Source organism: Eleginops maclovinus, chromosome 14 (genome assembly GCF_036324505.1).
Source record: "Eleginops maclovinus isolate JMC-PN-2008 ecotype Puerto Natales chromosome 14, JC_Emac_rtc_rv5, whole genome shotgun sequence".
NCBI classification, from domain to species: domain Eukaryota; kingdom Metazoa; phylum Chordata; class Actinopteri; order Perciformes; family Eleginopidae; genus Eleginops; species Eleginops maclovinus.
The window spans coordinates 3148115-3173984 of record NC_086362.1 but is presented as its reverse complement, the minus strand read 5'-3'; the positions used below and the strand labels follow the sequence as shown (position 1 = coordinate 3173984).

Sequence of the window (25870 nt, the reverse complement as noted above, 5' to 3'; positions counted from 1 at the left end):
TTGCAACAGATAGGATCGGATGGATTAGTTTGTTAGAGGAAGACAATCGAGGGTGAATAACAATGTGACAAGAGCCGACCAATTTATTTTCTCCTCCTGAGTTATCTATGCCTACAGGCGAACTCAGGTAGACAGTCCCAGACTGACTGGATGAAAAGAAAGGGCTCTTATTTCCCTCGCAGGCAGCAGGTTAGGATTTATGGACTGGTGACAAAAAGGGAAGGAAGGGTGAGACAGAGGGAGACTAAAGGGACTGAGGTTCAGAAACAAAGAGGCTGAGGAGGGATCCAAAGAAAAGCATTTGGATAAAGTTGAGGGAGAGAAAAATCAATCACAGAGCGAACAGAATGAGGTGTGAAGGTGAGTATTTGCCAATTTTAGCATTAATACATCTTTATTCTGCTACGCCCGAACATCAAATCACATCTTCGGGGTTGAACCAAGAGAATATTCGCTTCACCCCTGCAACGATTGGCTATAGAGAAACTGTCAATGTGCACAGACAGCCACGAAAACACAGCCAAATGTTGGAGTTTATATCTTCATATATCTTTTTCTGACCTCATATATATCCATGCAACCCTCTCCCCAAGTTCAGGGTGGTCTAAGTGTATCACAGAAATCGGACAGGCTTGGTGGGATTAAGCTTTGGAAAAGTTACTGCAGAATAAATAAGCTTTTCCATTACAGTCTGTGGAGTCACTTAACTTCCACAGTTCAGTCCAGTGTGTTAAAGTAAAGTGACCATTAGACCCTCGCTGGACTCTTAACGGCTATTGACGCACTTGATCTTTCCAAGTTGAAGCTACCGATATTAGCCTCTAGGTACCAATTAGGCAACTGTACAATAGAGTTTAATTAACTAACACTCAGGAGCGTTTTCCTTCAGTAAAATTATCACTTTTTCTCCTAAAAGATCTGACTTTTTTTCAAATTGCAGAATTTCTTTCTAAATGTCTTCTTTTAAAAACGTACGATTTTTTCCCCAAAAAATTTGACCCTTTTTTCCAAATGTTGACTTTTAAAAATGTCCCACTATTTTCTAATTATTACTCTAACTCCTTCATCATGTGGCCCTAATCCTCAAAACTCAAAATTTTAACTTTTTGGGAATTTTCCGACTTTTTCCTAAAATACGGATTTTTTTTCAAATTTCAGATTTTTTTTTCTAAATTTCGACTTTTAAAAATCTCAGATTATTTTCATAAATCTAACTTCTTTTCACAATGTGAACTTTTTAGATACAATTCTAACTTTTCATGATGCTGCGTGGATCAGAGGCTTCTCTGTAATGAGGTCTTCGTTGGGATTGGATGATCCCTTCGCTGAGAGAGAGATGCGACGTTGAGAAGACCTTGGTCGACGTTTAGTTTAATCCTTCTGTTTCAATTCCCTTTTTGTTTTCTGTTACGTCGTCTATTTGTTTGATTTATTGTCCTTGGCATCGTCTCACTGTCATTATCTCTTCTCCCACCATCTGTCCCATTCTCTCTCTTTCCCTGATGGCCCCTGAGTGTTTTTGTAATTCCCAAATAGTGAGTTAGATGACACTTTGATTTGCAGTTGAAAAAGTAACTGCAAGGATTTGTCTTTTTGTTGTTCTTGTAATTTGTTTTCCTTCTCTTCTCTGCATACATATACAGTCAATGCACACATCAGCTACTGAGGTGGAAATGGATCATTAAGATGAATTCAGAGTATTCATTTAATTTGGATTAGTGTAGCCGGCAAAAAAAGAATGTGTTCCCAAATCTAATTCCTCTATAAACTCAGATCGACTCAGAATTGCATAAATCATTTGCTCTTATTATGCTTCTGCCATGTCGGTACACTTTACAAATGTTCAAATATTAATGTGCAACACAACAAACACAATCCCTTGTTTTAGCGGCAGATTAATATTTCCAGACTCTGAGCCTCCCATGAATAATTGATGAGTGAAATCGCCTCCAAAGAGAAATAAAACACACATTTTTGGAGTTTGTAATTCATGTCATATACGCCCGATCAGACAGTTGCAAGAGGAAGTCCCTTTTGTGTTCACGCATCACAAAGCAGAAGGCATCAACTTGTGAAGCAGACTGCCGGAGATCTTAGACGGGAGCGAAAGTCTTCCTAAGCCTCTCCAGACACCGTCTGAGCGTTTGCTCTGGCTGTTGTTGCCGGAAGCAGACGGTTTTAACTTTGGGAATATTATCCGGCTCTGCTTCGCTGAGCACACTTAATCAATCCTGGAAAAAAAGGACCACTGGTTACCGTGGTTAAAACAAGACACAGTATAGATAAACCCCTAAATCCAACATTCAAGCTGAAGCCATTGCAATGCTACGAGCTAGTCTCAGATTTTAAGAGCACTGCAGCAACAAAACTTTGCTCTACTGTTCGGCAGCTCCTAATAAACAACAGTGGATTGATGGGAAATCCATCATCAAGCTCTGCCACTGGCAATGTAGGGTGTTCGGTTTGGTCTTGGCTCAGAAAAATAAGATGCATGATGTGTTGCAGCTAAAACTTTATAAAACTCATTTGATTTCTGAGCGTTTGGAACTGGCTATACTTGTAGTTTTCTTAGCATGAGTTTAGATCAGGCATTAAGTTATGCAATACCTTTTGGAGTTTATTAACATTTCTATTTATACAAATGGAGAGTTTGCTTTCATTAGAGTGTAGGCAAGAGGTCAAATCAGTCAAATGGGGAAATAAGTTAAATAAACCTCAAATATTTTGTGTTGGATGGTTATTTTTGACGAATGGTAAACTGAGTTGTACTTATAAAGTGCTTCAGCCAGTCTTTTTGACCCCTCAAAGCGCTTTACATACTACATGTCATTCACCTAACTACCTACCTTTCACACGCCATCGGGAGCAAATCGGGGTTAAGTATCTTGCCCAAGAATACATTGACATGTGGACTGCTCGGGCTGGGATCGAACCCATAACCTTCTGGTTGAAAGATGACCGCACTCCTTCGCAGCCACAGTCGCCCCCGAAGAGCTCAAAGCTTCACCCAACTGTTTGAGTATTGTTTTTGTTGGTAGCACATAGAGTCTCAGCATCACATGACATCTGAGCACCAACACTGTCTCCCTCTCGCACACCTCCGACATGGGAATCGATGCAGGAGTTAATTACAGTGCGAGATGCAGCAAGACGGAAGGGAAGCCTCAGCCAATAAATCGGGGAAGCGTGTGTGAGTGACATCATGGAGGGTTAAGTACCTGTGATTAATTTATATCACAGTTTCATCTTGCTGAAGGGGGGGGTTTTATATACCGTCTGGTGGGCACTTTTTCCCAGGATTTAAACTATAGTGCTGGCAGGCTGAGGTGCATCTTTTCTGCACACTTTAATGAGAGTGTGTGTGGGAAAGAAGTACAGACTGAAGAAGTTGTGAGGAGAGAGTGTCTTAGCTGGTCAACTACGCTTGGCAGCATAAACAGTAAGTGTGTTTTATGTGTGAGTGTGTGTGTGTGTGTGTGTGTGTGTGTGTGTGTGTGTGTGTGTGTGTGTGTGTGTGTGTGTCAGTCAAACTGTCAAAAGGCAGTGGAACAGACAAATCCCCAAAGCACATCGCTTTCAAAAGGCAAGACTGGTGTGTGAGGAGTGTAAGGGTGTGTGTGTGTGTGTGAGAGTGAGAAGAGGAGTCAGACACAGTTACACTGCAGGATGGTTCCTTAAGAGCTCAGAGGAGAGGAGAATATAGAGGGAGGGAGGGAGTGGAAAAGGGAAGGAGGAGAAGAGAATGGATGAATGGAGGAAGCTTGACAGAGGGGATGCACCAAGAGAAAAATGAATGAAGGAGCAGTGGTTGAAAGGAATAGGAGGAAGCAGTGAGGGACGGGAGGGAATGCTGGTGGGAATAAGAGACACCGAGAGAAGGCAGCAGGGGAGAATATGAAATAAGAAGAGGGGAAACAAAAGGACGCAAGAGAGAGTCAAGGGAAGGCAGAAAGATGCCAACCATGGAGGTTCAAATTAAACAGAATCCCACATCTGCATGATTTCCCCGAGACGCAGGTTAGCAAACACAATCGCTCTCAATGTCTAACACATCAAAACAAGCTCTAATCAGAGAGGGAAATATAGAACAACGCTCAGCACGAGTGAAGCAACGTGTTTCTTTTGCTAACCTTATGAATGTTTTATTTAATTGAATGCGTGCAACGTGCCGACAGTCGCTGTGCGTCTGTGTGCTCGCTAATCTATATTTCAAGCTCCTCCAACACTTGACAAATGACATCGGGGAATTGTGGGAAGTCTCAACGCTGCTTAGCCAACACACACACACACACACACACACACACACACACACACACACACACACACACACACAGTGACATGTGTGAAGCAAATCCTCTCTTGCAATGGAAAGTCCCCGGGAACCCTTGGGACAGACAGGGAATTTGTCATGTGGCTAGGCAGGAAAAAGCGTGTGTGTGTGTGTGTGTGTGTGTGTGTGTGTGTGTGTGCTGCAGTCAAACTCACAGGCTGACAGTAGGAATAACAATTACAGGATGAGTGTTTGTCTGCATGCGCACGGGTGCATGACATCTTCTGCCAGGGCTGCCTTGTTAAATGACAGTCTTGCAAGTTTCTTTTTTTAAAAGTTAGAGTACATACAAACAGGTTTGATGCTCCACACACACACACACACACATACACTGCTGAGGTGGAAAGCATAGATGAATGAACGTGTGAGGGGAGTGTGAGCGCAGTGCGGGGGTCTCAGCGCACTGTACAGACGAACAGGAAGCTCCCGGGTGTTTTACGTCTGTCGTAGGTCTTTCTGCATCGTAGGCTTTTACAGCACGTCACAGAAATGGGGTGCGTCCCAATTTAATGTACTGCAGCTGAGTCGCAATTAACAGAGTGTTTCTTATATCACAGTCTAACTGCCATGATAGGTGTCCTTTAATTTCCTCCTAATGGAAGGGCGTTTATGAATTTATGAAGCCCACTGAACCCCCACTTAATCCCAACCAATCATCCTGTCAATCAATCAAGGCTATAGTATTAAAGGGGCCCTATTCTGCTCATCTAAATCTACTCTAATGTCCAAACAGCTCTTTGTTTTTCTCATACTGCCTGTGCTGCAGCACCTCTCTTCACCCTCTGTCTGAAACCAGAGCCCAGTCTGCTCTGATTGGTTAGCTTGCCGGCTCTGTTGTGATTGGTCAACCACGTGGAGACGTCCCGCCCCTTAGCCTATCTATCACGTACAATGTGATGGTGAGCTAGCCAACTGAAGCTCGAGCGTAACAGTGAGTCATTATGTCACTGAAGTAAATAAAGGAGCCAATGTTTCAAAGATGATTTGTAAGGCATTAGGACACAAAACCAAGAACTGCCAGGAGAATATAAAATAAATGGAAAAACGTGTTTAAAAAGAAGTGATTTTGGGAGTGTTTCAGTTCTCCCAAGCCAATGCAAGGACTCCTTACTTACATACATGTCCATTTATTTCCACCATCAACCCAGCGGTTTATATCTGACTTCCTCATCCACACACACTTCTTCATGAGTGGTCATCTGATTTATTCACACACACCTTGACTTTCAGCTATAACGTGACAAGGATGCATCCGACCTCCTTCTCATCCTCCTCTCACCTTCCTCCCTTCGCTGCAGCGGGGGATGATTGAACGGAGATCAAACAGGAAGGAAATTGTAAAATAACGGCAGAGGGAGAGGTGCATATGAATGAGAAGATAGCCACAGCGAGCAGCCAGGGAAATCTACAAGGAGCCGTACGGGATGTGATTCACACTTTACCTCACACTTACATATTATTTCAAAAGGACGCTCCGGGGAGCTATAACGTGACGCCAGAGAGTCAGCCAGGATCTTGGCAGGGATATCGTCCGATTCTGGGCTTCTTGTTTTTAACTAAAAAGCAAATTGAAGGTTTTTATTTCTTAATTAATTTCACTTATACGGGCAAATTTAGATATGTTTTATTAATCCCAATTTGGGAATTTGTTTTCGCGACAACAGCATTTAGATAAGACATTGCTCACGGATTAGAAGTAAATAAATACATTAAAAATAATAATTAAATAAATAAAAATAATAATTAAATAAAAAAGTTGGAATTAAATAAATAATTACATTTAATTTAATTAATAAAAATAAATAAAATAAAAAAGTCGAAATTAACGACTGAAATAAAATAAATGAATACAACAATAAAGATATACATATCAGCAGTAGAAAATAAAGTAAAGTACAACATCTGTTCGTATTACATTAAGAAGAGGTGTTGATATTGGGTGGGATGTGCCCTGCCCTAAGAGGCTGGAACATATCAAGTAAAGTATGATTTTATCCTTAAAGACGACCTATAAAAACAATGAAGTCCTGGAAGACTGAACTCCATTATAAAGTGAAAAGTCTCTAAATAAATCAAATAAAAGACCTGAGATAATGAAATGGGATTCAACAGCAGCACAAACTACCTCCTAAAGCCACCATCAGGTGTAATATCACTCTGATATGCAACACTACTCACTGAAATGTCCAAATGTCTTTCATCCTCTCTCTCTCGTTGTCTCATGAGTCTAGCTTATCTCATTGTCCAAAAGCTTGTGTTGGCTCACTGCAACCTCAACTTGGACTTCAAATGTAAAAGGAAAATGTGTTGCCTGGATGGAAGCTCCGTCCAAGTAAAACCAGGCGCTTGGACGATGAAAAAAGCATGAGCAAATTCCTGAAAAGTCTCCAAAATGTTCTCCCTCCATCACTTTGAAAATGCTGTTATAGCACAACTGTGTCCAAAAGAAGCGCATGATTGAGTCTTACAGAAACAACATGTGATTAATGGCGTTGCATAATACATACTTTCAGGAATAAACTCAGTAATGTGCATGATCTTTTTATTTATATTTGGGTGAATTCCAGATATTCCACTATAAATAAGCCTCTCCTGGGTATTATGTAGCAGTCGGTTACACACGATCTCCCATTAGCTGTTTCCATCTGCTCTGTTGAATATTAACTAAGACATGAAACACACTGGGGTAATTACCTCTATTCATAGAGATTTGGAATTGGGATTACAGTGGATTAAACAGCCCTTAATTGCCAGATTGAGCAACAGATGGAAATAACCCAAACAAAGATGTTTTTCTGTGTACTTCCTTTCACGTCTTCTTATCCTCGCTAGTCCACTTATTGTCAAATGAGTCTCACTGGCTCCCCTTTCCTAATCGCACCAGCGCATGTTTACTGTTCTCTGGATCAGATAAACCTTTTTAGATCTCAAGAGCTTTAAAGAGTGGAGCGCCGCTCAAGGTCTCGTTGATGAATTGATAAGGTGGAGACTTTAAGTTACTGCCTTTGGTCCCCATACTCCTCTGACGCACACGAGTCGCAAAGTAGAAAACGTTGGCAGCGCATGGATCAAGGCGAAGAGAACACAAGCTCAGAGCTGCCAACATTGTGTTTTAGAAAATAGTAGCAAGCCGAGCGTAGCGAGGCAAATTTTTTTTCAAAGCCGGGGGTCCGAGGTCCGCCGAAGCCCCCTGAATGCCCCCTTATTTCATTTTTACTTTACTTATTTCTATTTATCTTTTGTATTCAACTGTTATTATTTTACTGTAAATTGTATGTATATATAGTTCCCTATTCCTTTTCCTATCACCCTGCTGCTATAACATGTGCAATTCCCTTACAGGATTAATAAAAGTTATCTTATCTTATCAGAAGCCAGAGACTTTACATGCTCTGAGATGCAATCTAGGTCATATTAGGACATGTTTTTCGTGTATAATTTCTCCTTTTCCCTGTACTGTTGCACACAATTAAACACCAACATACACAAAAAAATATTTTTATTAACCGAACAGAATTCATCATGAAACAATACTGAACAATAACACATGAAAAACCTTTACACAGCCTTTTTTTAGAACAGAGTTCAACTCAAAGGAACCTTTGGCTGTGACATGACCATCTCATCAACCTCTCACTTTAGATGGTCATAGGTTGCTGACTTGGCCTTGGCAAGAGTTGTCTTGGAGTACGCCTGCTTGTAGCAGACAGACCCCTTTGCCACCATGAATTGTTTGTGGGTAATGAGGTTACTCAGGGTCTCCATTCCCATACTAGGTCTGAACTCCGTTCTGTTTTTTGTGACAAGACTGAAGATGCGTTCGCAGTCTGCATTGGAATGGAAGATGCAGAGGATAGCCAGCATTACCTTGCAGAGTAAAGGGTACTTGAGATGGCCATTTCCATCCTTCAGCTGACTCATCAGGTGCCACTGTGTGTCTGGTCTGTCACAGCTGGTGATGCTTTCTGGCAGAGCATCGGTTTGGTAGGTCATGAATTGACCCTCAAGCTTGTCCATCTCCTCAGCACTCATCTTCAAGCAGGGGAATCTGCCTGTGAAGTACCTCACAGAATTGAAGTCTGCGCTGTCCCGTGCAGACATGTCAGCCACAGAAGCATTCCTTATCACTGGGTCATCATAGGGAAACTTCTTCACCATGTACTCAACAGCCTTCATGTAGAATGCCCGCACAGCGCTGAAGACCTGGGCAAGCTGCAGCTCCTCAAGCTCAGGGTGATCTCTTATGAAGTCTCTGGTGTTTTGCCCAATGAACAAGGTCTCATTGCTCTTCTGGTTGCTTGGTTCCCTGAATGGTACCTGGTGAACCTTAGCAGCTGCATTGATCACCTGAGGCTTCACAAATCGGTTCAAGAGATTCTTCAGCTGTGTGGTCAAAGTCCTGTGTAGTATTTGTATGCAGGGTTTGTCTAGCTGCAGCAGAGTGTTGGCCTCATCAAATATCGGCAGGACCGCACTTAGAAAGTAGCAGTAAAGATGGAATGTTGGGTCCTGCAGATGTTGACATGCCCTCTGCACTCTCTGTTGTGCCCCTGTCTTGGGCTGAGTGGCTCCAGTGCTAGATGTATTGGGCTGAGTGGGTGCAGTGCTAGATGTCTTGGGCTGAGTGGGTGCAGTGCTAGATGTTTTGGGCTGAGTGGGTGTAGTGGTAGATGTCTTGGGCTGAGTGTGTGCAGCGCTAGATGTATTGGGCTGAGTGGGTGCAGTGCTAGATGTCTTGGGCCGAGTGGGTGCAGCGCTAGATGTGTTGGGCTTTGCCGTTGCAGTCTTGGGCTGTGTGGTTGCAGCTGCTGGTGTTTTCTTTCCCTGACAGAATTTGGCTAGGTTTTGTTGGCGAAAGAGATAGCCTGCCAAATCAAACTGAGAATTGTCCTTGCTGCCGCTACTGTGGGTTGATCTGTCCTTGCTAACACTGTGGGTGGACTTGTCCTTGCTGCTGCTCTGCGTGGTCTTGTCCTTGCTGCTGCTCTGCGTGGTCTTGTCCTTGCTGCTGTGCCCAGACTGTTCTGACTCAAAGTATTGCAGCAATGCAGGCCACTGCTGCAACAACCTGGCGATGCATTTATCTAAAGAGAGCCACCTCGTACTTACATGTTTAACAATCTTTCTCATTTCCACTCCACACAGATCCTGAAATTTCTTCAGTCCCTGTTTCCTCTTGCTGGATTTGTCTAGGTAGAAGTAGATGTCCACCAGCAGCTCTTCAATGGACACTGGAAGCTGAGCAGCAGCTTTTTCTGCAGCTAGATGAATTAGATGGCACGGGCATCCCAGCACATATACTGCACTGTTTTTTTTGTTGATGTAGCCTGCCGTGCCAGCTTTGAGTCCCTGCATCACCATGGCATTATCTGCCCCAAAACTCATGCAGTTGTCCCAGGATATGCTACGTTTCTCAAGTTCATTGTCAATGAGTTTGAATATGTTCTGCCCAGTAGATGCCTCATGACACTCTGGCAAAGATAGGAGTACTGTCAGAACACGCCCAAGTCCTCGATCAAGTACTTCACAACAAGAGGATACAGCTTACAGTCTCCATAGCCAGTGCTCCCATCCGTGGCTAGGGAGTATGGAGCTGTCCTCATTGCCTCCGTGATCACAGACGCATCCTCCTTGGCAAGAGCTCCAACAATGGCGCTGCTCTTTGTGCGACCAGACCCATACTTTCCTGCAATTGCAATCACAAAAATATTGCATTGTATTATCATGATTATACTCTAGATTACACAGAATTGCAGAATTACAATCATGATATTAATCCTCTGTAGAGTAAGTTGGCCTAGGCTATTTTTTTTCACCTTTACATAAAATGAAAAATGTTTATTAGAATGATACAGTATCAGTAGGCTATAAATTAGCAATGATTAATTTGCAAGATTTAAATCAGATTATCAACCAGGGCAGTACTGTAACTGTTTTATATAGTCTGTACAGATTGTAGAGTGTATTGTGACAGTATACAGATATAAATCTATGCCTATGAATGCTTGAGATGAATAGAGGCTATTTGTCATTTGAGCCTTACCAGCGATTTTCGAGTCCGGAAACATCTTTTTCACCAGTGGCCCGATGTGGTCGGCCACCGCGATCGGGATGTTGTGTTCCACCAGAAAGTCCACAGCGAGCACTTCGGCATTTATGACACTGGTGTCACTGTCAACCGTAAAGAAGCCCGCGATGGGCCTTGTAGCTTCCACTGCCGCCTTGTATGACGTGTGTTTAGCAGTCCTGATGTGCTTTTCAACGTCGTGTCGGCCCCCATGCCTCACGCTAAAATCTGTCTTACACAACATACAGTAAGCGTGGAAGTCGTCCAGCTTCGACCGGGTGATGGTCGGCCATTCTGCGTTATATTCTAGCTTGAAGCGCTGTTCAGAAATTCGCCGCTTTTTCAGCGGAGGACAAGTACGTTCACCATCCATTTTTGATAGACTTCAACTGACAGCTCGCTCCGCGATTTCGCGGGCATAGTGTATTCACGAATTATCATTGGTCCATTAGAAATTAAGATAATAAAAACACAACACATATGTTAAATTATATAATGAAAAAAACCCAGATATTAATATGTTCTACTTATCTGTGCTATAAATGTAATTTTTGTATGATTCCAATGATCTTAAATAATTTTATAACCAAAATAGCTGAATTTGCTCGTGACCTGAGCAGAGGAGACAAGCGGGGTAAGGCAAAGAGCGGCGCCTCACGTCAGATTGAGCAATCCCTCCCAAAGCGGAGCTAGTGAGAAATTAGCACCTCCTGTATAATGCCTCCCTGCTCTGTAACAAAGATGCAAGTGAGGAAATATTCCCTCCTGTATAATGCCTCCCTGCTGTGTTACAAAGATGCTTGATGGATTTTACCCCGATATATATATGTAACAGTATGTAACCATAATGATTTACCCCGATGAATCTGCCACAAAATACAACAATGCAAATGCAGACGAATGGAAAGCCACCAGTACGTTTAATTATTAGCCAAGATTACATTGATATCCGAGTGTTTCCGAGGGGATTGTTTAATGTCTGTCATCCATTTAACATCATACAACGTCGTTGTGATCACTTTGAACCCAACGATCTTTTTTTTTAATGTATTGGTGAGCTGAGTTTGAGAAATTAAACTGTGCAGCTAAAGTTGTGTTTTTTGGTTGCTATAGTTATCTAGTTGCTATGCTAGCTAGCTCAAGAGACTTAAATAACCTAAACGATTTAAATGGAAGCGTTCAATTCGCATGTAATGATAGCTAGTTATCGAGCTGATGTTATAGTTTCCCCGATTTAACTCATTGTATTTCAATGGGTAAAGGTAAAAATCCTCAGGGTGCCTGTGCATCTTCGCATGAAATAATATTTTAGCCTACCAGTTATTAACACGAGTTCTCTAGCTACCAACTGCCAACTCGTTGTACCTATCATAGGTGTGTGTGAAGAATGCTGAGATAAAATATGAAAAACAACCAGTAGTCAATGTGCAAGCTGCCAATTGAATTATGTTTTAATAAACTCTATTGACTTCACATATTTTTCACATATCTGACTCTGAAAGCCAGCTACGAGCTCACCGCACGGCACTGGTCTACATGAATAGAATTCTTCATCAACAGCGGGAGCCAAAACAGCATAGCATCCTGGTAACAGTAGTGAGGGTATTACAAAAAAGAAGTACAGCCGATCCTATTGGCTCTTTGTCAACGCAAGGGACGAATCATAAAACGGCTTATATGTGAGCTTTAGGGCTGGTTGGATGTCAACACAGGCACGAGGCTGCCAGCTACACGATTCATTTTTCGATTTGTTGGGTAATGCGTAGGATATTCAAGTCAAGCGTAGCGGCGTAATTAGGGCCTGGAAATCGTATCTGCTACGCCAAAATCGTGTATGTTGGCAGCTCTGCAAGCTGTACATTCAGTCAAGTTTTGATGTACGCTTTGCTTATTTCTACTCTGTTACCAAGAGGAAATGTTGGAGTCTCTTTGTCCTCTGCAAAGGCCTTTAGAAACAGACAGCTTTTGTCGAGGCTGGAAACCTTTGATTTGTTCTGCTAAATACACGTGTTGAAATCCTCAGTGCAAGGTTAGTAATGGAAGAAATTGCTCTACATGGTTCATACAGAAAGAGTATAATATAGGAGGGCTTTATCAACTAAAAATGGACTCATATTTTAAGTCAAAGGAGCACATTAGAAATATAGGAACATACCAGGCCCAGATTGGGTTTAAAAGCAATAGCAATATGTCATTCATGCACACTAAATGTAAATAAGGTCCCACTTTTATATTGTATTAGCTGTAATTCAGCCCGTCAATAGTCTACATATCTTTTCCTCTCGGTCAATCTATATATTTTCACTCTTATTTCTGATTTATCTTCTATTTGGAGATGTTTATATTGAATAATTCTTTGTTTTCTACCCTTTTTTATTTCTTATTATGTGCAATACTTGTGTTACAATCTGCAGCAACGAAAACATTTCCCAATTTGGGATTAATAAAGTGTATCTCATCTTTATTGTCTTAATACAATTTCAAATACCACCTTCGGAAAGGCCCGAAAAGAGGAAAACCGTATGAGACAAACATGCAAAAAAGGCGCACGTGCAAACAGCCAGTGAAAACATTGATGGGAATCCACTGAAAGCCCCTCTGAAAGCCCAGGGAATAAGCATCACACTTTGTTGTTCAGGACATCCAATTGGGTTAAAAATAAGTTGGACAGAAGCTCGAATAAAGGCTTACAAATGGACCTCAATGTCCTTGCAGTCAGAACAGTCGGTCGTCTTCTCTGGGAAGATTTGATCTGTTTGCTGACCCTCAATAGGGAGGCTTAACTCCCAGATAAACCACACCAGAAAGGGCATCCCCCGTATCCAATGTCTATGAATCCTTTCCCCTCTCCCATCCTAGGTATTTAAATCTTCCTGAACCCAAATGGAAACATTATAGCAGATAAATCCCAGTCTTAAAAATCCCCCTCTAGATCCTATAAATCCAAAAAGCCAATCCAGCCCTCCTGTGGAGTACCCTGCTCACTTGAAAAGGATATCATTACAAAGCACTCGAGATGGTTTCCACTTCCCGAAAGAACGTGTTTAATCTCCTCATGTTCACCAGTCGACATTTGGAGAGCATAAATGGCTTTGTTTTTCCTGATTTAAGACCCCTATCCCCTTCCCTTTCTTCACTGCAGGCAATGGATGGTTTCTGCTAACTCATAAAAGATAGTTCCTTCCTCCAAATGTCAGAAGGTTACACACAAGGAACAGGTAGAAAGACACTTGGTGAGGGAGCTACATTGACTTGAGGGACTTCAAAGATGGAAGACCCTTCCTTTTCTCCTCATTTAGGATTCCAGTCAGTCGTTTTGGAGGCAGTGGCAGCTGGATTATCCCAGTTCACACACACACACACACACACACACACACACACACACAGTCCCCCTCCAGCATTACCAAAGAGATGTAATCAGACTCAAGAAGCCTCCATTATCTCTGTTCTCCATTCGCATGATTGATTCGCAATTGATGAGGTTTGTCTACCGCCAACCCCCGACACACTGGAGGTTGAATCTCTGATCACTCAGCCCCAACCCCGTCCACCCCGTCCTCCTCCTCCTCCTCCTCCTCCTCCTCCTCCTCCTCCTCTGACAGGTTGCAGATCTACAGAATTCAGATTTTTTTTTTGTATCTTTCGGGTCTCGGTCCAGGAGACACTGAGGCAATTCAGCCAAACGAAATTGTCTTCTGCTGAATCTCACACACACACACACACACACACACACACACACACACACACACACACACACACACACACACACACACACACACACACACACACACACACACACACACACACACACACACACACACACACACACACACACACACACACACACACACACACACACACACACACACACACACACACACACACACACACACACACACACACACACACACACACACACACACACACACACACACACACACACACACACACACACACACACACACACACACACACACACACACACACACACACACACACACACACACACACACACACACACACACACACACACACACACGTTTGTGTACTTAAGGGGACGCATGACAGTGGGGGAGACGTGGGGAGGAAAGCTGAATGAATCTGATTTGTACTTTCCACAATCGCGATTCACAGTGGCAGAATGTATCCAGGTATTTTTGACAGGGATAAAAATAAAGAGCAGGTGATTCTTGAGTCAAAAAACTACCAAATAAAGTCAAGAAAAATATAAAGAAACCTGTCTTTTTCTGAGGTCAGTGTTAGTAAGTGGAAAGTCGTGTTTTTTTTGCCATAAACTCTACTTCTCGTCCCTTTATGGGTTAAACGAAAGCTGCACTTTATGTTAAACACGATGTTCAGCAACATAATAACTGTGCTTTAACGTCTCCTCGGGCCATTGACCTTTCCATCGAAGTACTACATCTACAATTGCACAGAAGAAGAGGCCACACAGACTGATCTGGGTTCAGAAGCCCCTTGAACAAATCCAAAATCCAATTGGTCCTCACAAGGATACAAAAGCAGGAGTGCACACACCTTGAAGTCTATTTCCCTCTTACCTCTGATCTCATCCTCTACAGTTATTGTTCTTCCCAGTGTGTGCAACCAATCGGAGAGCCATTCTGTCTTATTTATTTTTCTATTTCAGGAGGGGAAAAAGGGAGAAACAGTTAGCGTCGATATGTCAAGCCTGCGGATCCACTCTGATTAATTGTGTAAATCAAATGAGGGTCGAGATGAATGGATGGCAATGGCATTTTCCAAAGAGGCACCCTTAGGGTAAAATGGGAGTCCATCACTATGTGAGACAGAGAGACTTGTTCATGTTTACACCTGTCCGTCTTTAAATTCTCCTCCAGCATCCCTCAGGTCATGGAGCTTTCCATTTGGAAGAAAAACAAACACAAATCAACCTGCAGTTCTTCAACATTATCCATCTGTCTTCAAATGGCCGTTCTGGCAGCATGGAGCACGAAAAGTGAGGGAAGGGAAATCGAACGAGAGCGATGGAGGTGAGAGACTGTCAGCGAGTCGTTTCAGACAGCCGTGACAGTCAATGATTCAGCTTTTAGTGAATGGGTGAAATGGGAAATGGCGATGAATGAAATGATTTGCCAAGCAGAGCCGACCTCTGCTTAAAACAACCAAATAAATCCAGTGAAAGGATGTTGAGAATACCGTTAACTCACAACACAAATCCAAATGTAGAACTGGCTCATGGAGAGAACCCCTTTAATGCCAAGTGGGAATCAAACCCTCACTGTCAGCCATGGCAAACCCAACATCATGGGGGTAAGATGTGGAAAATAGACAGCATTTTACTTTCCATTTTCATGCCAATGAAGCATGTCGAACTGGAAATGTTATTTGAGCAGAGACGGAGAGAGGGGGATTGAAATTAACTCAGAGAAATAAAAATAGGACTGTGATAAATGACCTGAGATTGATCATGCATTCAAATGAGGCTTTACGGCCTGTCCAACAACCTGCTCACAGATGGCTTTACATTTAAGTGAGTGGTGTTAAATGACCACAGTATATCAGCTGGTAACAAACGCTGTCAGAGTTGGACATCACAGCAGATGAGCCAGGCAGCTTTGGCCACTGAAATCATTTGCAATCAATGCGCTGCCAGGCGTTTTCTGTTGGAATAAATCGCCTTCACTTGTGGCTGCATCTCTGGGGGATGGCACTAAAGGAATCGGCGTTTTGTCCCGCAGATTATGTTGTTGAAGGCGGAGAAGAAAGGAAAGGGGAAAGAAGCAGGCCCTAAAATGTCCCATAGTGCTCTAATCCTCCCTGGAGACAGGTGGATTAGCGGGACTGTTATTGAATAAACAAGCACGAGCACACACACACGTGCGTGGCAACACACAGCCACACACACTGCCGGATGATTTAATTGTCAGTGTGGTGCAGGTATTTGCAGCTGAAGCCATCTGAGCATGGACAAAACGCAGAAAAGCTTCAGGGGGATGGACACACAACCACACCCTCCCTGAATGACACCCATGCTGCAGAGCACGTTTAATGAACTGAACACACCCTCAGAGAATCTACCACCCCTCCGCAAGTCATTTTGTCCTTTGATGATGCTCAAAATGGTTAAATTATTAATATAAACAAAGGAGAATTATCTGAAGGATGCGTAAATCTCGTTGCTCTTCGCGTAAATCTCGTTGCTCTTCGCGTAAATCATCCAGATTGAATTGTCCTACAAAGACAACATTTCCACCAGCTTGAATTGTTTTTTATAATCAATAATTGCATCCAGGAAGCCAATTATTTTTATTAAACCAGACTAAATCACTTAATAAGGACATGTTCTTTGTGGTGAATCAGACGATGCAATGCGTAAAAACGCAGCTCTCGCAATCCTTTCAACAACCCAACGTGCTTTATCCACCTTTAAATCCATCCAACAATACTGTCAAGTTTCGCATTTCAACAAATTCTGTGTTTCTCCACGACAATGTTGCTCACGTGCGCACCTCAGGGCTGCAACAGCTTGTTTAGCGTCTAATCAGCGTTGGTCTTACTCAAATCATTTATCTTTAAAGTTCCACCTTATCCATACAGGTTCAGCTTTATGTATTTCCTACTGTCAATAACTTTCACCCGTGGCATTCTGCACAAATAACTCCACAAACCGAGCTAAACTATCGCTGACGACTGTGTCCAAGAAGCAAGGACGCACCACACACCGGGAATTGATTAAGAGAAAACCCGGTTCACTCACCGGTGAAGACATCCGCTAGTCCCTTCTGGCAGGTTGTGATGTCCCTCGGTGTAAAGCTACATCCTTCCCCTCTGTCCAGTCTGGCTACAGTATGTCCATGTCCTCGCGTTGGTCTGAGGAACGAGTCTCCGCTTCGGTGTTATCTTCTGAGCTCTTGGACGGACAGTGAGTGTGTGTGCAGTCCCCCTCCGGTGTGGTTTTCCTTCAGTTTGTCCCGCACACAGCGGCGGAGGATCGGCGCGGACGCACTGGACACGTTCTGTGGTCCATTTTTGGTACGGTGCGCACCGAGACGCGTCCTTCCTGCAGCAAAAAAAAAAAAAAGGGGACAAAATGAGAATAAATCCTTCTTTAAACTCCAGGAAACAGAGACAGTTTTGTTTTATAGTAGGATTTTAAGAAATCCGTCTCATTTGGGGAAAGTTTAGTCCGGAGGGGAGGAGAGAGAAGCAGCGATAACGGACTCCTGACTGACTGACTGACTGAGCTGAGATGAGTGGAGGGAGGGAGGGAGGGAGCGACAGAGAGGGAGAGAGAGAGAGGGGGGGGGGGGGGGGGAGTAGACTCGCTTCACCGACCACAAGTCTACTTCTGGTCCCACACTTTGTGACGTCTCAACAAGGAAATTCAAACAAGCTCCTGCAACATTTTGAACTACACACCCCCTTTGTGGAAATACAGACGAGCTGCACAGGAGCCAGGGGCAACATGTGGGACTCTGCGCGTTGTATATTAAGTTATGCTGCTGGAGTGTGGTGTCACCTGCAGATGGGAGATGAGGAAGAAGCTTCAATGGTTGCAATGTGTAGTAGATTCATTTCTTCTCAGTTTTTATTTGATTAAAGTCACCCTGAGGAAAGAGAAGGGTATTGTAATTCAATGTGCCAAGGCAAGGTGTCAGCAGGACAGCAAGTGATGCCTCACTTAACGACGCTTTATGGGCTCTAAATGCGAAGAGACTGTTGGCCCTTTATGGCACATGGTTAGTCCACGACTCTGCTCCTAGTTCTCACACCTCATTTATAGCTGGTATTGATCACAGTGCCTTTGCTGAACCCTCGATCTAATCTTAATTTAGCGTGTTTCCAATCATTGCCCCAAAGAACACGGCTTCAAATATTGATTATTTTCTCCTTCCACTTCCATTGAAGCCAGGCACTCTTCAGGTACAGTGGATGTGCCCTACACCTCCAAGTCAAATGATGGCAAACAGTTCAATGTCCATCATATTTCCATTACTCTGAAACTGAAGTAGCAAAAATGACTTTATCTATCCCTAAGGGTATTATTTGCACCTGTGTTCTTCCTACTGTGACGTGTCAAAACATCGTGCAAAAGGCAAAAGTTGTACCGTAGTTTTCCTTTGCGTGTCAATGCTAACGTGGGACCGTTGTGTCATAATCCTCCCATGCATCTACCCGTCTAATGAACCAGAATACACCTGTGTGGATGTGCAGGATGCAAAACTCTCCTTTATAAAGTGTCCGTCACAAGATCAAAAACTAAAAAAGATGGGTAGTTAGACAAGCACACATTCTCACACACACTTTCAACTGTAAAACCACTGTATCTTCACAATTAACTATCCTTTAGTCATTAATGTCTGTATTCATCCCATATGTTAGACGTTTGCATCCGTGACGGAGAAGGAGGATTTACCGTGTTACCTCTCTCTGTGCACCCTTCCTCTCCGTGTCTCACTGACGCATTCTCCTCTGCACCACGGATCAAATCCGGCCTTTTTTAAACCCTCCGTCACGCTGCTTTGGTTCAACTCTTCCTCCTGTTGCATTACATTATGTTGCACACACTCTATAGGCCTGTAAAGAAAGTCCCTTCATTACTACGTAGGTCAAGAGCAGGCGGGGCATTGCAGCGTTATGAGGGTTTAACCAACTCTTTATGTACACACTGTCACACGGAGCAGAGCCTTTCTTCATTTCCTTAGTCTGAAAACATCATGATCAACACGTTCAACTTCAATACAAACACAGGTATACAACCAAAGTCCCATACGTGGTTATCCGTGTAAACCTTTGCATCTGGTAGTAAATTATATCTGGGCTTCTTGCAAGAATCATGCCATTTTCAATAAATGTCAAATTTTGTAATGCATAATGAAAACATTACATGGATGAAATGTCAACATGTGACTGGAAATAGTCATAAATAATGCTCCTGTTCCACGACACACACACGCTGTATAATACATCACACTGCAGCACTTACCTCAGGGATAATACACTTGCCATGTCTCATACTGTATTCATGCCATACATAGAAACCCTGGAATATTGAAGTGTATAAACATGATTTAATGCTGTTTTACAACAGAAAGACATCATCTAATCAATGCAGCAGAACTCTGGGATGACGGTATGTGAATCGCACCATTTACTGTAGAAAAAGCATGTTATTTTTAATCATAACCAAGCCTTAAAACACAAGATGAATAGAGATACAGTCACAGCAGAATTCCAACTTTATATTAAACCCTTTTCCAATTTGAAGAGTCAGTTATTTTTAAAAATCAATATGGATTTGCTGCCAAAAGAGAAGCGAGTAGACAGATCTTAAATTTAGTTTCGGCTCGTATTACTTTAGCTGCTGGAATGTGCAATAAGAAAACTGAACACATTATAAAAGGTCTCAGTGACTCCAAGACAAGTCCCTTACATGGAAAAGTGCACGAGAGACTTTTTGCACTGGTTGCTGAAATGACACTAAAGATATTTGTCAAGAATACTCAGAAATCCTGGATCCAGATCAGCTGTTCTAGAACAAATGTCACCCAAAGTTTGCACATAGGTGAAGTTAAAGCAGTGCAGGGAATATAACTGTGTATTCAAGCAGGTTGTGTTGGTGAATAGTTATGATAAGGGGCTGGATAGAAGCATAGCAACAGGCTAACCTTATCGAGCATGCCCCAAAAATGTCAAGTTTGCTAACTGCTCTGTATTTATTTATGACCATGAGCTCCGTCAAAAGGGTATACCTAAACTGGGATGGTGCCTTAAAACCTGGAAAGCCACCGGACCCTGATAACTGCATGATTCTGCATTTTGTAGTTTGGAGGCTACACACACTTCCCCTCTCTTTGTGTATTGCCGGGCTTCAGAATAACACTGCCTGTGCAAAAAGTGTGTGCTTGTAATAATGAAGGTTTAACTCAGTCAGAGAGCAGGTCTGACCGGAGCAGCTTTGCCCTCAAGGAAATGTTTGCCTTATAAAAAACCTGTAATCTACAATCTGTTAACTTCCCCTGGGTAAACAGAGGAGGGTGCGGGCGTAATGCTGCCAGCGGAGGACCAGCTTCAATAGATTTTCTACACATCTGGATGAAATATTCACATTAGCTTCTTCACAACAGTTATTCCCAATAGCTGCGACCCTGTTCCATGCATCACACACACAAACACTTGACAGTCATGCAACATTTCAGCCCCCTATAGGGCAGAAAGTGTGGCTGGATGGGAATAGAGAACATGTCACGACCAGCTATCAAAACATCCCAATTCACTTGTCTTTGGTGACCTCTGTGTGACCCCTGGTGCAAATTGATCAGGTGCATCTCCATCAGAATAGCAATGGGACCCTCTTAAGCCCGTCATTTTAATTTCCCTACGGACCCCGGCTAACCTTATCCCCATCTGTTCCATGCCTCTTGCTTTATGTGACAGAAGGTCAGGCCGGGTTTCCTGAATGTTATGGATAACATAGAGAGCCTAGAGTCTATTTGGTTCTTCAGAAATGTCAAATGCTTAAACTCTTACCAGGATTTTTGACATTGAGGCTTCATCCGTTATGTTTCCCCAGAACTACATCTTCCCTTCTGGGAAAAGACTCCTGAACTGGCATCTATAGTGTGTGCCAGATCCGATCCACCTTTAAAGCCCAGACAAGTGGAATTGTTTTAGAAAAGCTCTGAAATTATAGGATGCATTATCACCTTTAACATGTAGTCAGAGTAACTCCAAATAAATGCATGAAAGGTAATGTGCAAAGACAGAATAATTTAGAATGTGTTCTACAAAATAAAGCTGCAATCAGGAAGGCAAATTCATGCAGCTAACATCCAATAAAAATGCAGTATTTACATACACTGTATTATAAATGCATGAGAGTGGGGGGGACCACGCTCGATACGTTAAAGCGTGTTTTCATTCATACTTCCCATGTCAAGAGGGTGACTGTGAGGCAGTTAAAATGAGGAAATGGTGGGAAAAGTCCACTGATTTCTTGCTAAAGAACACTTTTAGACGTTGCTTCCCATTGAAAACGCTTGGGGAGTGTCGGCATTGGACTTCCATGACATTTTTAAACAACTCAGCAGAAGATTTCCAATAAAAGTTAACAGACCAGTACAGTATGTCTCCTTAGTAGACTTGTCCTTCATACAATACTCAATTTGAAGCATCGAAAGAGACCTGCAGACACTAGACTGTATCTATTTTCAGCAGCATTTCTAGACGTGACCTCCAACTTTTCCACTGCTTGCTACTGTACAGACACAACTCAAGCACAGGCATCACATCAATTTAATGAAGCGACACTCAGATGCATTTCAACCCACAGTCAGATCACAGACAGAGGTTCTTACTCCTCCTTTTATAACACCTTACTAGGAACTAATCTGTAGTCAGAGGAGAGGACAGATGGGAAAAGGATGGATAGAGATGGAGGTTGGAGGACACACGGAGAGGAGGAGAGGTTGGCTAACAGCTTGGTGTGAGTCACTTTTGAGCCTGTGGAGTTCAAATACAAAGCCTGCTTCCTCATATATTAGTCCACCTACTAGGATACCAGCGTGAGGTCTTCTCAGAACCTGACGTGACTTTATCCTCTCGTCCCTGTTTATCTTTAGTCAGGGCCTCGATAAATGCACATTGTTCTGCTTTGAAATGGCATAAATTGGTGCATTTTTTGCATTTATGCACTACTTCTATCCAGAAAGTGGCGGCTTGAACGCCATTTGTCCTGATCGTGCTAGAGATGCTAGGGTAGATAATTATATTTAGAAATCATTATTGGACTTATGCACTGTCAATATTGTTAATTGACTATGCCTTCCTCCATAAATTGGTATGAAATATCCCGTCCTAAGGGGGACAGCAGGAGGAGAATTGTCCTATAAATTATTTCGATTGGTCTGAATATTAATGACGAGGATTTGGTTTTAAATGACTAGGATTTCTAACCAATTACCTCCTCTGATCTCAAGCTAATCACAGAGCGTCCTCGCCGCTTTGAAGCCAGGTCAAAAGGAATCATATCTATCCACTCTGTCTCAGCGCCTAAGTGTATATTTACCATGGCTTTGCTTTGTTTTTTTGCAGTCTCTTTAATCCAGAGCCATGACTGAGTCTCTGGCTTCAGTGTACGCTCTATCGCCCCCACAGCCACTCCATGCACATCCTTTAATAACGCTTTCACCCTGACTCTGAAGGCTGGTGGATAGTCTCGCTGTCTTTTCGTGACATCTTTAAAGCGCCATTTTCATTTCACTGCATCTAGTCCGGTCTCTTTCTTTGTATATATGGAGTATTCCTTTTGATAATGGAGAGGGGATTGGAGGGAGTCTCTAGATGATGGGCTCATGGGTCAAAGTGCTTATAGAGAAATTCTGGGGGCTTTGAAGCACACCAATGGGAGGAACATAAACATCGAAAAGCAGTATGCTGCACTTTGACTGTGTTGGCGAGGCCTTTTTTAAACGCTCAGAGGCATGAATGGGTAAACAAATAATTAACAGAGAACAGGAAGCGGATACAAGACACCGAAGAAAGTAACCGAGGAACAAAAGCAAGATCACAGAGCCGTGTCAAAACAAAGGTCAGCCCCAAAGCGACGTCAGGCAATTACCACTTTTCTAAATGTAAACTTTTAAAAATGTCCGACTATTTTCTCATTATTCTGACTCCTTCTTCATGTGGCCCTAATCATTTTTTTATTCCAAAAAGAACTGACTTATTTTCAAATTTCAGATTTTCTTTCTAAATGTCAACTTATTATTATTTTTTCAAAGTTCAGAATTGTTTGAAAAAAAGTCAGATTTTTTTTAAAACAATGCAGAGTTTTTTCCCAACATTTCGACTTTTAAAAATGTCCCACTATTTTAAAACAAATCTGACTTTTTTTCAAACAATTCTGACTTTTCCGAAAAAATCTGACTTTTTTTTCTAAATTTCCACTTTTAAAAATGTCCCACTATCTTCTCATTATTCTAACTCCTAACCTCAAACAACTCAGACAATAAAATAATAGCTCGTACAAGAACAGCTGACATTACTGTAGAGCTGTCCAACAAAGTGTTGTTTCTTATTGTTTAATGCACCTTCATTTGCATGTGTCCTACACAGCCTACAGCAGCCTTATCAAACCTCCTCAAAACTGAATGTGACAAAAAGAGAGGAAGAATAAAAGCTGAAAGTCGGTGCAGTAATGGAGAAGGCTGGCTTTGTTGAAGGAGACACACAAAGGTAAGAGCAGCCGTAATCATACTGTCTAGCACCTTCACATTGCGGGGTATAATAAAGAGCCTGGCAGTGCCAATATTTTCTTCCTCGACACATTCCTCCTCGTGCCATCTGTGTTTCTACCTCGTAATTAACGGCCATCGGCGGATGCTTTATGAACAACACTCCCCGTTGGGTTACTGCAAATCCTCTCTGCAGAATGTCTGGTGAAGGCAAAGCATTTCAAATGATCCCGCAGGGAAACATCACCGTCCTTAATGTTGATTTTTCTCCCATCTCTAATGTTAAAGGTGAGCACGCAGCACTTCATCAAAGGGTATCTGACGCAAAATCTGCCTGATGTTCAGTCATTCTTATTCACTTCAGGCAAGGTTGATTTGATTTGTCCCTTTTTATATGCTGAGCAGGATTTCACGCTCTGGCATTTAGAATGAGGGCTGGCTTTTGAACGTCTCTTTAAGTGAGTCTTAAGGCTTTATAGCAGTGATTCTTAAACTAGGGGTCGCGACCCCAAACGGGGTCGGCAAAAACTTCCGTGGGGTCGCAAAATTATTTGTTACTTCAGTCGGAAATTAGCTGTTATAACACCTGGTGAAACAACGAAAAATAAAATGTCAATACAATGAAAATCTGCCTTTTTCTCATTCCTACACGCTGTTAAGAGGGAGAGAGAGAGAGAAAAAAAAAAGTTGCCCAGCTTTAAATGGCGTTTCGAATCGTTTATTGGTCCTATGATAGAAACAATGTAACAATCTGCGCCCACTGTTCAAACTCAATTTCTTCCCGGTTTTTTTACAATACGTCATAGTTAACTCGCCACGTTACTAGCCACGTTTGTGATACTAGCCACTTTTTTAGCCACTAGCCTAGTTATAACTTTCATCAAAAATGGACAGGTGGCTGCTAAAAAACAATGATTTGAGCTCAGAAGTGCCATCTACCTCCAGTTGTGCACCTACTCCTCCGCGATCCTCAGATGGGACAAGTTTGGCCGGTGGTGAGAATAAAAAAGACCCACCAACGAGGCGTCGCCGATACCTGAAAGAATTTCTTAAATATGGATTCACGTGCCAGGTAAAACATGAGCTCGACCACCCACAGTGTGTTATTTGCGGCGATGTTCTGGCACATGAAAGTTTAAAGCCCACAAAAATGAGACGACATCTCGAAAGCCGACATCCAGATGATGCTCAGAAACCCATGACATTTTTTTTACGAAAAGAAGCTGCGCTGCATGGGCAAAAGACCGTTGTGCATAGCCAAGCTACTGTGCCCACCAAAGCCTTGGCAGCGTCATACAAAGTGGCCCACCTTGTAGCCAAAGCACAAAAGCCACACACAATTGCTGAAAGCCTCATCCTTCCTGCAGCAATTGCGATGACCACAGCAATGCATGGTGAAAAGATCGCAAGTGTGCTTAAACAGATTCCCCTCTCCAATGATACCATGTCCAAACGCATTAACGACATCGCTAATGATATGAAATGCCAGCTCATCGAGAGAGTGAAAAACAGCCGGTTTTCTTTGCAGTTAGACGAGTCTACTGACTTGACTAATGTAGCCCATTTAATGGTTTTCATTCGCTACAGTCATGACGGGAAACTGCATGAGGACATGCTGTGCTGCTCTCCGATGGAAGGAAGATGTACTGGTGGAGACATTTTTAACTGTCTTAATGGTTGGATGGAGGAGACAGGCCTGGATTGGGATAAATGCATAAGCATATGCACTGACGGTGCCGGGGCTATGATGGGAAAACACAAAGGGCTGAAAGCCAAGGTCCTTAGCGTTGCACCACATGTCAAGTTCACACACTGCATTATCCATAGGGAGGCCCTGGCATCCAAGACACTTGAACCCGAGCTTAACAATGTTCTTCAAACAGCAATCCAAATAGTGAATTCGATCAAATCGCGCCCTTTAAATTCACGACTCTTCGCCCTTCTCTGCCAGGAAATGGGGTCTGCACATGAATCCCTTCTTTTTCATTCAGAGGTAAGGTGGCTTTCACGGGGCAAAGTTCTTACACGCCTGTTCGAGTTGCGAAGCGAGGTGCGCACCTTCCTCTCAGACGTGCATTCCCCTCTTGCAGACCATCTCACTGACTCGAGATGGTTATCACGTCTTGCATACCTGGCGTGCATATTTGACAAATTAAATAGTCTCAACCTGTCACTACAAGGCCCCAGCACAAACATCCTGACCCTCTCAGACAAAGTGAATGCTTTCACAAAAAAATTGCAGCGTTGGGCAGCCCG

General features: G+C 42.8%; 1 long non-coding RNA gene across 3 annotated transcripts in view; it reads right to left on the bottom strand.

The window, feature by feature from the left end:
• Positions 1–320: 320 nt before the first annotated feature.
• The window catches only part of LOC134876032 (uncharacterized), a 41336-nt gene continuing 15786 nt past the window's right edge, over positions 321–25870 (bottom strand). For 2 of the 3 annotated variants that reach the window (XR_010167324.1, XR_010167325.1), the window contains exons 3-5: positions 17899–17986; positions 17137–17439; positions 321–2231 (exon numbers count right to left, since the gene is read on the bottom strand). This is a non-coding gene — a long non-coding RNA (uncharacterized LOC134876032). The remainder of the gene's footprint in view (positions 2232–17136; positions 17440–17898; positions 17987–25870) is intronic. The other variant, XR_010167323.1, reaches the window with a different exon arrangement.